Below are 15476 nucleotides of genomic sequence, written 5' to 3'. Positions count from 1 at the left end.
AGCTACTGCATTTGCAGAACTCAAGTCTTGCTTGCCGGAAAGCTGGTATGTACAGTAGAATAGAAATTCTCATTGATTTTTGCAATTTTGTCCTGCCAGAATTTGTACTTCAGAAATGAGTGGACTATTTCACTGCACCTTTCCAAGGACATGGGTTTCAATTCAATATTGATTGCTGATTTTGGAGGGAAATGCCAGCAGTGTAGAAAGGAGTGCAATAAAAGCACTGTGACTCCTGATCCAGATAAAGGCTGGACCTACGCTGATATTTGATCTCACAGATCAAAGGTCCTCTCCTCCTTTCAATAAAGGCAATCAAAGTTTCTTCAGTTAATGTTCAAATTGGAATGCACCACCTGCTTTCAGATTCCTAAAATTTATGGCCAATTTTAAGCTTAAAATTTTGTGCCATATGCAGCAGAGACTGCACTCATGCAAGCCACTGACATCTGCCATGTTAATAGCTCGGCATATTTCTGCACACAGTACAGACAACCTGAGTGCCCACTAGGCAGTTCAGACTTCAGTGCTGCAGCAGTGGGGTTACCCCTGTGATTCTCCAAGTGGGATCAGGCTCAGATCAACATTTGGCCTTCAAGTTTCAGACTTAGAGTGTTTTTTTTGTGTGTGTGTATGTTTTTTGTTTGTTTTTTGTTTAAAGCATCTTTTCAGTCAGCCTTTGGCAGGAGACTTTATATGTATAGCTCTCACTGAGGGTAGCCCATTGTTACAATTAAGGTTATGTTTCAATAATTTCCTGAATTTAGGTCTTACATTTCACTTTTATTTCAAAAATGTCACAGTAGAGTAACAGTAGAGCCATATAAAAAGAACTTTTTAAGAACCAAGTTAGAGTTTCAATGATTTAATTAAAGCCTGATAAAATTAGACCTAGTTTGATTATCTTTTTCCCATGGTTCTCAACTGCAGCTTTTTAAATCTCAGGGAAAGGCTAAGCTAATGGTAATTATATCATGTCTAGCTTCCCCGAATGGTTTACTTATTCTATGCCACACTGAATAGATATCTTTTTAGTGGAGCTATATATAAACACGTACACACGCTCATATATACCACACTGTAAAATATTTGGAGTAGAGTTGACTATGCATTTACTGAGTGCTCCATGGCACGTACTCTTTTAAATGGTCAGTCTTCCAAGCCAAAATCCCTGCAAATATTCCCTTAACTTTCATATAGCGCTGACCACTAGATTATGCTGTCAAGCCCTGCACTCAAAAGGATTGCACTCATTGAAATCAAAATAGTGCATACTTGGACTTTTGAAACTGCTTTATGAAAACCTTGGGATACCTATACAATTTTTGTCAGAGGCTGTGTTTAAGCACATTGAAGGGAACAGAAACACATTGATATATATGATGATAATCTGAAGGTTGTGCGTTGAAATGTGTGAGGATAAAATATAAATATTTGAATATATATCTCCATTTATATTATCTACTGCTTCGTATAATTTTCTCCAAGTCCAACTTTTATGCAATGACTTTATCGCTTTTTGTTGGAGCAGATTTTTTGTGTGTGTATTTGGATGTGGTTTATTGACCTTGTTTCTCTGTGGAACATCAAAATGTGTTGCATGTCAGGAAGCCTAAACTCTTCTGTAGTATTAGTGCCAGGTGTAGGTATCAGAAGTTTGGAAATCTTTGTGGTAAGGATCTTTCACTATATATTTATGCACACAAAGGCTTGATCTTCCCTTTTGATACCATGTTAAAGGGCGAGATGTTGTCCAAAACATATTTGTGTTTTTGCTTAAAATGATAACCAAAAAGGAGAAAATGTTGCCCCCATTATATTCGAGGTGTAAATCTATGGCTTTAGTCAGTGTTTCATCAGGGATTGATACATTGTATCAAATGTATTATGATACATATATATATATTTTTTTTTAATCATGTTCCTCATGGTAGAATACGAACATCTATAATTATGGCTTCTCTAAGCAGAACCCTAATTTGTATTCTTTCAACAGGTTCTCACAAATGATTTTAAAGTATCAAAAGATACCATCCTAATTCTCAGTCCTGTCATGTTGGACTGACTTTCCCTGTGACTAGTGTTTGGAAATAATGTTGTGCAAGCCTGCTCAGTACAGTTACCCTGGTGTCAGGAGAGACTTTCTGAAGGATTGGAGCATCTCTGCATATGGAATATTACAGGCATAGCCTGAAACCTCCAAGTCAATTAGTGAAGCAGTGGAAATAGCTGTTTCATGGTTTATATTTCTGCTTCAGTTGGTTCTTATTAAAAATTAGTTTCTGTTTTTACTGAAAAATTTGGAGTTTTTTCCTTTCAAAAGCAGCCGTGGGTTTAAGCTGAGAATTAGTTTCTTTTTATGAAATAACTCTCTGAAAGACTGTGCTATTCTGCCTTAATGAAGTCATTTAAAGGTTGTGAAAGCTTCTTGTTGGAAGTATTTGAAGTTTTTACTTACTGATTTTTATTCATTCCCTGTAGGTGGACTCACAAAATAATTGTTTTGGCACATTTCTTTAAAATCATAATATAGAGGAAAATGGCAATATCAGACCTTTTGCATTAAAACTTCTTTCATTCAATAGCTTTGGTTTTGAATAATTTAGATGTATGCAATCTCTTGCAGCTACACAGATGCCCTCATCCTGCTTTCACTGAATAAAAAAGTAGTCTTGGCATATACCTCAGTGGGAACAGTAGTAAGCTCAGCAGTGGGATTGCTACTGTAAATAAACTGTGTTTTTTTTTTTTTTTTTTTTCTCCCGAGAAGTGTGTAATAGTGGAATTTTGGCTTGTAGGAATTAAAGGACAAGTTCTGATTATGTTTCCAAGCGTCTGTTTGATTTAAGAGAAAACAGCAAGAAATAAACCATAGTAGAGACTCAAGTTTATGCGCTTCAGTTGGGGTTGAGTTGTGAGTGGACCACAAAGGCTACTGGCTTGATGTGGCTGAGGGGTATGTGATTCTGTTCTCCCTTGGGTCTCACGACCAAGAGCAAGTTCACATGAGCCACTGATGAACTGGGCACTGTTTTGTACCAAGTATAGTGTTTTGCATCGGTTCACAGCTCAGTTCTCAGTATCTCCAAATCCATATTGCCCTAAGAGTGCAAAAACAGAAATAGTTTTATACTTCCCTTTTTTGTTCCTAACTTTAATTATTTTTGCCTGTGGGATAGCTAACTAGTCTTTAAATTTTAGAAAAAAGACAGGCTGGCATTGCAGTTTTAATGATGCTTTTGGCATAGCTACTCTTTGTCTGTCACCAGAAGTAATTTCCAGATGTTTTGATTCTTATGGAGACATGGAATTTGTTTTTTCTTGTCAGAAAACACTTGCTAAGAAGCAAATTCTAGAGCAAGAAATAAAATTATTGTGTGGGCTTGTAGCACACTATAAGCGCATGTAAATTACCCCATTTTTCAAAAGCTCATTTATAGTAGTCAGATTATAAAGCTAGTTTTATTGAAGCCTGGACTGAAGAATGTTCCTTTTTTTTTCCCGAAGATGATAATTTGTCTTTAGTATGTCTTTGTTGATCTTACAACCAGCTCAGTGTATCACACACTCGTAACCCAACCTAAGTGGAAAAAAGTATTTACTGCTCCACAAAGTTACTTAGTTATGTAAAAGGTTTATTGCTGTAGCAGCCAAGTTATTTTTACTTCAAATTAAAATTCAGGCAACTTTTTTTTCATTGTTCCGAATGTTCATCTGTAAATATAGTTCAGTTAGATAAGATGATCTCTCACGATGCTACATTTGTGCACAAATTCTGAACGCATAGAGGAATCCGTTAAAATTCTTAGACTGTGTTGCTTTCAGGAGAAAAAGATAACAGATGAGAGAAACAGAGGGCGAGTATAACCAGACTACAATATATAGAGAGAAACAGATGGGGGATCTATATACACACACAAAGATTAAAGGTATGAAATGTACAGTAGAAGAACTGCATTCATATGTGTGCATGTATGTTACCTCCCAAAATTGACATATTTGATGCTTTGACCTTTAAAATCAGACCTTTAAAATCATAGCACTGTATATGGGGGGACAGTTTGATTATATATTAAATGTACAGAGTCATGGGATAATCCAGGTTGGAAGGGAACCTCAGAAGGTCATGTAGTCCTGCCAGACTCTCCCAACTGTTGTTCTGGAAACTTATACTAAGGTTTAAATGTTGCTAAGCCATGGAATTCTGCAAAACGGCTGCAAAAAACTATGAAAGATCATCCTTTGTCTGAAGGCAGTGTCAGCTGAACTTAAACAACTGTCAAAAATAATTTGCCCAACCTATTCTGAAAAATTCTCATTGCTAGAGATTGCATAGCCGTGGCAGGTAGTCTGTTCCTGTGTTGTAGAGCACTGGATAGGCAATGTACCTCAGCACTATAGCAGGGGTACCTTTGTACCACAGTTCAGAAGCACGGAGTACTCCCTGAATTAAAATAGCAAGAGACAAAATAGGTAGAACTTCATTAATCTAATTATCAATTTCAAGATATTTTCTTTCTTTTGTGTTCCCCCAAAGGTAAAATGCGGCTACATTTCTGCTGCGCTTTGAACTGCTCATTGTCGTAATAGCCACAAACGGATACATGTATTTTTGGATGTTTCAGCTGGATTCATTTAAATCAGATCTAATTGAGAGATACTGAACAAACAATAAAAGGACTGATAGCTAAACTGTTAAATGTTTCTAATTTTTCAGATGTACATGCTTTAACCCAAGTGCTTTTAGAAGAGGAATCATGAAGAAATTGTGTGAAGTGTTTGCCTTGATTGTGATACCAGTGCCCATGGCTGTTATGCCAGACTTGTGAAAGTTAGGTAACCGTTAGCTAAAGCAGGTCATACAGCTATGAAAACTGCATATCCATATATTCATGCAATTCATATTAGATCAGAAGACTACAGGCAAAGTTTGCCTGATGATGGTAAAGTTGGGAGAATATCTGCGTGGAGGCTTGGGTTTTAAGAATACAAGTGCAGAATTCTATCCTTCAACCCCTCCAGCCTCCCGAGCAGTTCAAGCTGAACACCAATGTTTTGTTGAATGAAGGTTGCTCTATTACGCTGAAAAATGCCACCTGATTTTTTTGCAGAGTGGAAGCCTAACAATGTTGATAATGCTGCAAAAGCCCCTATAAGAAAGTCTGATCTTTAGTTCTTATTGCTGCTAAGAATTATCATGACTTGCTACTTGCATAAGATTGTAAGCAAAAGTATGTACTGCTAGATTATCTATTGCACTGCCACAGCCCAACCCACTCTGCTGTTAACATCAGATGGGATTATAAGCATCTAAAAGCAATGAAAAATCAAATCAAGTTGCCTACTGAGTGACTCAATTGCATTGTCTGTTTATTAGATGTGATGACATGATAAAATACTGTCATTTCTAGGCAGTCTAAAAGCAATAACTAGCAATTTATTTGATAGCTCTCTCTTTTGGCTCAATCATTATTCCCAATCTGCACAAGAAGGGGTATTTATCTGCCTAAATTTAGCCACTTTGCTTGGATTTCTGTGTTTGGCAGCTTGTCTCCTAGTTTCCTTAGGAGAGATGGAAACACCTTCAGAGGACTTTTGAGTGGGTACTGAACTTCAGTGCTCTGATCCACTGTCTGGGAAAGTCTAGCAATGCCTTCCTCTCCTTGTTAGGTAGGGGAAGTTGTCTCTTTAACGTAATAGTTGAAAGTTAGGCAGTATGACTTGATGTAACAGAGACTCTCTGTCCAAAGCTATTAATTTCCTGGGTCTGAGCTTCATGTTACACTTTTCCATTCCTCCTCAATGCTTTTGGGACTCAGGTGTATATAGGCAAGGGGCAAAGTTAGGATGGAGTACTGTTTGGGAGAATAAAAATAAAAGATGATAGAGACCAGGTGTCCTCTGGGGCCTGTTTACTTTTGTTTTTTCTTTAAATCTCTGGGACTTCAGGAACAGACCTTGTGCCTGTTCTTTATGGCTAACGATCACTCCTCACTTAAGAAAGTAACAGCGCAGAGATAACGTTATAAAGAGATTTTTGGAGAATTTCTCATTTTTTATAATAAAAAATACAACTCAGAGTTCTGCCTCCAGCACAAGTCAAAAGCAGGTGCCTAAGATGAAGTATGAGAACAGGACAAGTGCATGTCACCTGCATCCTCTAGTAATCTTCCCACCTCCAACTATTCTTAATACAGAGATGTGGAGGTGCTGTGGGGTCTATGTAGTCAGTAACTGTTGATGGGTACCTTTTCGGTGAATTAGTCTGGTTTTCTTTTAATCCATGTAAACTTTCAGTATCATGTGGCAAGAGTCACAGCTCAAGTACTTCTGTGTGGGAAACCAGCTCCTTTAGTGCACTGAAAAAGATGGCAAACGCACAGTCTCGCTCCGCTGTCTTTGTCATTCATAGTTTTGTAGACCTGGCTCTTATTTCCCTTATTTGCTTTTCCAGATTTCCTAGTCCTCACTTGCTCCATTTAGGAATGACGTTCCCCACCTGTACCAACCTGGTTTCCCTCCTGTGGATTTTGTCCAGCCCAGCCTTTTGAGAGGAGGCGACAAAACAGCACGCAGCACTTCATTTCCCCCTGACCCCTTCTCTTTACCTTATCTGCCAGGTTTCAGTCTTTGTGTTTACATGATGTTTTTCAAAAGGTTTAGCACTAGTGCAAACTTGGAGCAACATAAAGCCTATGCACAAAGGTGCTGCTCTTCCAAATTCCAGGTTCCTGTTCTAAGGCACTGAAGATCGGCGAAGGAAAGATCATTAGGGTGGTGTGTGTGTGTGTAGTGGTTTTTTTTTTTTTTTTTTTTTCTCAGAATTGCTATGTGTTTTCTCTTTGGAAGGTCGTAAAGAATGGTTGAAATAGAAGATTGAAATTTTCAATCTTCTATGCTGACTCTGTGTTAAGATTGTGTGTTGAAATACACTACCAAAGGCATGTTGTTTGCTGCTCTGCAAAGGAGCTGTATGTAGAGATGAGCTGGCAAATATAGGCCTGCTGCTGACTTTAGCTGCTTGGCTGCTGTCTTTTTTGCTCAGTGGGTGAGGAAGCCGGTGGGAGCATTCCTGTGCTCTCCCTCTTTCATCGTGTTCCTGCCCTGCTGTTTGCACTTGCTACAATGTGTGTGCTTTTTATAGGAATAATAGTCATGTTCCTATGTCCTCATGCAGGTCAGTGCTGAACCTGGATACTCTTCATTCTTTTGCTGTATTTGAAATTTACTGCAGTGAGATGGCATACCGGCTTATTTTCCTGTAGTAAAAGCCCTTTGGACCAGATTTACTGGGCTCCTATGTAAACTGCTGCAGAAGAATAAATCCTATTATGGGATTTCTAAAGCCAGACTGAAGAGCTGACAAAAAGATGGGTCAGTTCTACTAATCAGCTTTTTCCTGTGTTAACATTTCATTCAGGAGGGATGACCTAGGCTGGTGAGCTGCCTGCAGCGGCCACCAGGAGGGCAGGGCGGCGGTGGCCGTGTGCCGGTAGCGGGTGGACACGAGAAAAGCACGGTGACTTCCCGGTTCAGTTACCTTCACACGTCTTGCTTCCTCCTGTCATTAGACTGAACAGGCTTCTCTCAAGGCGTTTTGTCTGGTGATCTTCCTGCAGAGGGTCTAGGTGAAAAATGACTAATACTTGACAGATGTGTAGCTGCTGTCCTAACGGTAACCTAATTGCGGCCCAAAGTGTGCAGCAGCTATTGCATTCGCATGACTAGTTTTAGCATGAGATGATGGCAAGCATTTTAATTGCTTGGTCGGTCAGATCTCTGCCAAAGATACAGTGGAGGCCCCAAGTGGTCAGACTGACACACGTTTTGGTGTTACGTAGCTGTGCCAGCGCCAATGTCCTTGCAGTCAGTACAGCCGCTGTTTGGGATGCGTGTCTGCAGAGAGCTGGGACCCGAGTGGTTGAACAGCTACAGGTTTCCTTACTAATTTAGCTGTTGAAGCACAGTGACTTTCCAGGCTACTGTGTATAGATTCAAACAATGATTTCCTAGGTGAGAGTGGTTACGCAAACTGCAGGGGCATGGGTATAAACTTGTAAAAGAACCGTGGCCCTGTCCTTTTGAGAATGGGAGCATTAAGGGTTAATGAGAAAAGGCTGTTTCCTGGAAGCAGTGATGCTGGGCAGCAGTAGCAGGAAAGTTATTAGAGAGCAGCACACGGTTCCCAGGTGCATAAAGACAGCCTGGTGTCTGGGATGATGATGTGGCTCTGAGAAAGCAAGAGCTACTGCTGCTAGTGCAAATGGAGAGGTCAGGAGGGAAATCTGAGTGTGCAGAGAATTTGTTGGAATATTATTTATGTAAGAGAGCAAGAAGGAACTAGAATTTCATTTCCAGGGTCCTGCTCCTTCTATTTAGGCCAGTATCAAAACTAATCAAACCCAAAGGGAAGGATGAATGAAGTGAAAGGTCTTGGCCAAGAACAAAGCCAAGGGGCTGGAAAGTTTACCCTAAGAGGATGAGGGGAAGAGTTTGTTTTTTTTTTTTTTTTTTTTTTTATTATTATTTCCCCCTTTTTTGAGGCTGGGGGAAGAGGATGATATGTTAAGTGAGTATATGGTGCTGTCAGTCATTTCTGAAATTTCATTGGCTCACTGGTTTTGGTACGCTCAGCTTTCCTCCCAGATGCATGAAGATGTAGAAGATGGAGGAAGGTATATGATGTGGGACTCCAAAAAAAAGTTCCAGTGAGGGAGGTGTAGTGAAGAGTGGCCCTATGGATTGTGCTTAACCTGGGAAATGCGTCTAGGAGCTATGCCAAAATCAGTTTTACTTGTGTAGGTGCAGACCACTCTCTGGGAAAGCTTCTCTAAAGCTAGTCCTGTGATCACAAGTTAAAATAGGTTTAAATTGCTAGTTATAGCTGAGGTTAACAATTTGCTAGTTCGATGCCATGACTGTTGTGTTAGTCAAATGGGTATCTGGGGTGCATGCATGTTTTCCTCTGGTTTTATGCCCAGATGTAAAATATATTATGGAAAAGCACTACCACTGAATCCTCTTTCCACATCTACTTGTACAATCTGTTGTCCAAAACAGTAGGAAGCCATTGCACATCCGTTACTGCCACAGCTATTGCAAGAGAGAGGTTTCTATCTAAAGAGTACTCTTTAAAGATAGAGTTCTCCTCTTGAACTAGAAAGGCTTACATGTTGTTACTCTATATGGAAAGGCTATGTTGAGTATGGACTCAAACCCTGACCTTTACTGAGAACACTGCAGATGCAGATTTGTACATATGTGGGGTTTTGGGCATGTGTACATGGTATTAAATAAGACTTGGTTATTTGAATGGTCTTCAGGACTCCTGGTCTGTAAGTCAGACAATGAACAGATAAATATAGATGAAGAAAAGAAACCTGCTAAAGCATTCAAATTGATAACACAAAAGCTACGTAGGAGGATAACAAGGTTTCAAAGTTAAGCAAAGACAGGAGAAACAGAAAATTAAAGTCACTTTGTGCTTTTAGTCTTCCCCTTGCAGCTTCCTTGTTTCCGTCTGTGCTTCCTCCCACCTTCTCAGCCTGGCCCTGGTCCCACCTGCCAGTTGCTCTCCTTGCTGCGCTGCCTGGCTGGTAGGAGCAGAAGCATGGAAAGGGAACTCGGGCGAGAGAGCCCGTTTCTGCTGGCAGTTCTGGGCCTGTTGCCTCGACAGCCTCCGCTGGGGCTGCTCAAAACCTCTGTAATGCCTCAGGCTGCCCGTACATGAGCTGAATTTTTCCACAGACTTAAAAGAATGGCAACAGTTAAATATTTTCATAGAAATGGGGAAAAGAAATTCCTGATGACACAGAAGGCCCATACAAAGAAAGCAGTTTAAGAAAATAGTTGTATAGGCAATCTTGTTAACAGAGGCAAAAGAACAGTTTCTACTAATGCTAATTTTGCAAAAGGCTGAACTACTTCTGATTTAATGTTCCAAAAAAATCAGTAAAAATTGCTAGCGTGGGACAGATAATGTGGGGAAATCTTCAGCTTCATTTCTTGAAATACGACAAAGTTATAAGATTGCCTGGTACTTCTATTATAGCAGTGCACATTATGTTATACGTTGAAATGTTAACTGTAGGCAGCATTGCTTGCTTTGATTATTATTTTCATTTACATCCCTCTGTTATGATTCTGATCATAGGCTTTCCCGAAGATTTTTCAACTCTCTGAATAACTCCTGTTTTGCCTATTTCCAGGCTGCCCTGTTTTTTTCCTGGTGAAATTGGCTCTGCTGGTGGGAATCTCTGAGTCTGCAGTGTGTTGGCTAGGCCTGAGCGCTGCTTAAGAAAGTCACGTGGTTCAGTACAGCGCGCAAAACCTTAGAAGTATTTAAATAAATGCTTGTTAGGAATTATTTGCTTACTATTAATTACTAATTTGCTTATAATCAAGAATTTTGGCACCAGAAAGTGGATACAATTACGTTCCATCTTTGGGGGCAGGCAGGGTTTAAGTACAGGGATTTCTCCGAGTATGTAACTGTATCAAAGTATTTGTTGAAGGAAGGCAAGGTTTGTTTGCTAACATTCTCATGACCAACAAGATAAAAATAACCATGATGTGACTGTGTGTAGAGCCTTGTTTTGTTTGTTTTTAGTGGCAAGCTGTTGTTTTTGGCGAGTTAAAGAAGCTACTCAATGAACCTTCCTTTGGGTAACTGTTGGAGTCTGCTGTGCTCGCAGCATGAGGAGCTGTGCAAAGTAACAAAACAACTTTTGGAGTGGAAGGGGCCCTCTCACTTTCTGAGATACGGCTGTCCACATTAACAAGTCAATTTAATTGTATTCATGTCAGCTTTGTTGTAAAGAATCGGCAATGAAATTGCTAAGTGCAGATTTCCATATTAGGTGCCCCACGATTTGAAAACTCCAAATTCACAAGAATATTTAAACAATCTGGCAATAAAAATGTTTGTTTTATGTACACCTGTCTTTTTTTTTTTTAAGGCTTTGGAGTTTACTTTTTCTGTCATTCATGAAAACATTAGGTTTTTTTGTTGTTGTTCATGAAAGCTGAGGCTCTCGTGTTGGAAGCGGAGCCTTTCAGAAGCGCGCCGTGTTGCGCAAATCAGCGGGCTGGGGAGCAAGCGCAGACGCGTTTAATAAGCAGCTCTGCCAGCCTCGTGCTCCTGCCTCGCTCCGCGCCGCCCTGCTGCTGGGGCGGTTCCGGACCCCGCTCGGCGCGCTGCGGCTCTGTGCGCTCCTTACCTTTCGTGAAGTTAGAGGAATCTCGCTTGCAGCAAACGAATGAAGTATGAATTCGGCAGTGCAAGATCGTATATGACTGAAAGAAACAAAGATCCTCTTAGGAAACAAAGGTCGCGCTTCTAGGTGCAGAAGAATTCTCTCTAAGGAGAGAGTACGTGAGTGAGCGGAGGCTTGCTGCGGTGAGCATGGCTGGCCTTGACTAGCACGCCTCTCAAAGCTGCTTCTCCAAACAGCTGGCCTCCTCCTTGAACCAACTCTTAGTCAGTATTCATTTTGCTATGTAAGTTTGTTTTATAATCCTGTCGGGCTGAGCCCCAGTGTCCTCAACTTTATAGCATATCTCCACAGAGGAATCGATGGATTTAACATTTCAGTTGCTTGAACCCCTGCAAACATAGTCTAGTCTCAGTGCCTGGCTGTAAATTACCGTGGTACTTTCAGATGTTGAGATATTGCCTCTGTGATTCTGTTCTGAATTCTTGCCTTGCGACCAAAAGGTTTCACTGGCTTTTGGGGTGTGTAAGCTTTTGGGGTGTGTAAGCTTTTGGGGTGTGTAAGCTTTTGGGGTGTGTAAGCTTTTGGGGTGTGTAAGCTTTTGGGGTGTGTAAGCTTTTGGGGTTAGAACCTGTGTCCACTGCAGCCAACGGCCAGGTGCTTAGAAATATCCAAATTGAAAACAGCTGCGTATCTCCTCAAAACAAAATGCAATAGTAGATGATATGATTGGTTTAGTGAAGGTAAGTAGTGCCTGAGAGCTGAGTGATTCTCAGCTGAGCTGCCCAACCAGAAAGGCAGCACAGGGAGTAGAAAGGAAATTGCAGGTAGGTTTTGTTGCTTGAGGACTCCTGAAGCTATCTGGCTCTGGCAGTACTGGCATGTATGTTGTAGTATTCTTCTGCAACTGTGGACCTGTGTTAACAAACACTTAAAAACAACTCCAGCCGTGTTCGGTTTGAAACTGCCAATATAGTGTGGTGCTTTCCAGGATGATACAAGCATGGGGCCAAGTGAGTCACCCGTGCAAAGCTCTGGCTGGCAGCCTGTCACCTACAGGGTCAGAAACTTTGCCGCTGTTTGGTTCGTCTTGTCCTAGGTGTCAAGACTGACTTTACTAAAGAAAAATGGCGGGTTTTTTTGTTCTAACATGCTTAAGATATGCTTTGTCTTAAACATGCTTAGGGTGGTTCACATTGCTTGGTGCGGCAGTGTGATGGTTACCCTACTGTGAAACATTTCCTGGCATGAATGAGCTGTAAAAGGTGTTTAAACAAGAGATTTAACTTCAATGATTTGTTTAGAGCCTCCTGCTGGCTAGAACTCTGTGTTGCTGAAGATGGACTAATTATTATAACAGCTTTCAGAGGTGCTGTAACTTGCATATTTGCTGCTTGGTTCCGTGGCTTTGATTCAGGGATCCATAAAGGGATCCTACGTGCCCACTTTCCTGGGGACTTCTAGTGCTCTGCAGCATCCCCTTCATTTCGGAGCAGTGCTCACCCTTGCCTGTAGGGAGGGGTATGCATGATCCTTTTGGCTATTTGTAGTGTGGGAGAAACTAGAAAACTACAAACTAGAAAACTGCTTATAGTTGAAGGAGAAGAGCTTGTCATTGCCTAAAGGCTGCAAAGAGCACTTTCACCAGAATATAGCATAGAGATGACAGAGTTCATTTATAGGTGCATACTCAATGTTAATCTACAAAAACACACGCTGAAACGATGTATTACCAAATGAAATCTTTACTGAGTGTTTTGCTGTCAGCACTTGCCTAGTAGTCAAAATGTGATAGGCAAAAATAACATCTGTTGTCAAAGTGTTGCCCATCTATGCGGTTGGAACTGCTACAGCAGCAAATGCGTCATGCAGAGGCAGTGTCAGGCAAGTTAGGGGTAAAGACACCTGTCAGTGACTGCCAGGGCTGCACGGCATGGACGCCTGCCCACAGCACTGCCCGCGGGGCTCCTGGGTGACCCATATTCACCACCAGTACTCAAAATGTATATTGTTTGTGGTAGAGGTACCTATGGCCATTTAACTATAGAGCTGTCTGCATCTGGCTATACAGCTGCTTTATGATATTCCAGAAATGACATTCAGTGATATAGGAGGGGGACCAGACCCATTTGTATCATGCTACTCTTTGATGCTGTATTGTTTATACTTGCTTAGCCACATCTCATAAATTCATAATTACTTATTTACGATTTTAATGCATTAATGAAAAAGTCATTTTTCATAACTACTTATCTGAGAACATCAAGACCTTTCTTGTATCTTGAAGCAAGTCCTTGCTTTGTTTCTTTGAAAAATCTGTTTTTTAAAACAACCTGTGAGATTTGCCTATCCAATTCCACTGGGAACTTGGAATGAAATGCACTTCCCCTGAGTCACAAGTAAGTTTGATGCATGGGTGAAAGGCATTATTTAGATAGATAAATTATTCCCTCTGTTAATTACAAGGGGAAAACATGTGTGTTTCTTTTGTAAATAATCAAAAGCAAAAATGAGTAACATACTATTATCAGAAATGGATTAAAATCTGTGGGATTTTATTTCACCTACCAGTCATATAAAGGAACATGGGCTGTGTGTGACAGCAAGTGGATTAAAGTGTGTCATTAAGGAAATATTTTTTTGCTTTTCTTGTAGAACTGTACACAGTTGTTTTCTTGCCAGTACATAATTGTCTGCTATTTGCCACTTACTCAGCAGTCAATATGACTGCTTGGTCAACAGATGAAGCAAGTGTCATGACACATAGCCAACTGCCTTGTGCCTGCAAGCTATTACCCTGAAGGAAGGAACACCTGCAGAAAACTGCAGCTTGTGTGGAATCTATCTTGGGTAATTTTTAGGACCTGGAAGGTAGATTTTCTGTATCACTATGAGTTAAAGTTCTGCTTTTCTACCCCAGAAGACCCCAGAGTCACAGATGTCTCTTGGCAAGTGGCAATAATGAACTTGGAGCTTAATGCTGAGAAGTCCAAGTGTGATTCAAAAAAAAGTAGAGGAATCTAGTCCCTTAAAACTTAAGGAGCTTTTATATTTCATATTATGTCCTTCACTGGTGACTATATTTGCTGGAAAGATTATTTAGAGGCAAAAGTTTTCTGGTGCAGGTCATATAAAATGTCTCTTAGGCTCATCCTGCACTGGCCATCTGGTCTCAGGTGATTGTGGTTTGCTGCTGCTGTGGAATGCTGATTTTAAATCTATAAAATGTGTCAATAGCTCCAATAAGAAAAACAAAGCTATTTTGTTAAGATTATCTCCTCTGATAAGATTTCCACACATTTAGAAACAGTATCCTAAAGCAAGACAACAAAGTTGCGTGGTGTTACATCTTCAGAATTGCTCAGTAGGTAGCCTTTAATTTTTAATTCAGTTTTGTTGGTGTTTCTGTGATAGTTGAACCTCTTGTGTTCGTTCCATATGCAGAGGGATACTACACTTCTCTAAAGCATGGCCTCAAACTGGCATCTGTATCAATATAGTCATGCTAATGGAAAAAAAATGTATTTCTTGTGGAGTAAAAGTGAAGGATTAAATTGTGATTAGTAGGTGCTGTGTTACTCCACCATAGTCCTTCTACAAGTGATTGAGGAAGGGTGGTAGGATACAAACAGTGGATAGAGATTTCAGACTGACTCATTGTTTGGTGTTTGGTCTGGAACTGTTTTATGAAAAACTATCTTTACTACTACTTCTACAATCAGGTATAAAACCTCTCAGTCTCATATTCCTCTTCATGCAGGAAATAACTCTTTAATAAGGACATTTATGACTCTTCATTACTGTAAATGATAGACCTCTCTCTGAGTTCTTGCATCCTAGCTGAAATTACTCTAAGAATATCTATCTTAAACAATGTCTAGATAAAAACACTTTTTGTTGTGCAGCCCACCCTTTTCACAAAACAAATAATTATATTCCATAATTGTCTAAATGAATTGCTTCCAGATTGTTACTTATGTTGGGACAGTATTTCAAACAGCGTTTGTCACACCCATGTGTTCAGCTCTGATCTCATGCTTGCTGAGTGTGCAGAAGGAGCCCCAGCAAGCAACTGAAATGGAGGTTAGATAAGCTGAAGTTTACTCATGTTCTTTAGTGGGGAAGCGCTTTAGCAGAACCCTTAATGACAGATTCAAAATGTGGGAATATGTCACTAATACGAGGCTCTTTCAACAAAAGGTCATTTTTTTAGTCAGAGGTTGGACAGCTATCAACTGGGGAAATAGGGACAGTGATAGGAAC

The sequence above is a fragment of the Rhea pennata genome, chromosome 9 (genome assembly GCF_028389875.1).
Source record: "Rhea pennata isolate bPtePen1 chromosome 9, bPtePen1.pri, whole genome shotgun sequence".
In the NCBI taxonomy this organism is placed as follows: domain Eukaryota; kingdom Metazoa; phylum Chordata; class Aves; order Rheiformes; family Rheidae; genus Rhea; species Rhea pennata.
The sequence above is the reverse complement of the archived record's forward strand: the minus strand, read 5'-3'. Positions refer to the sequence as shown.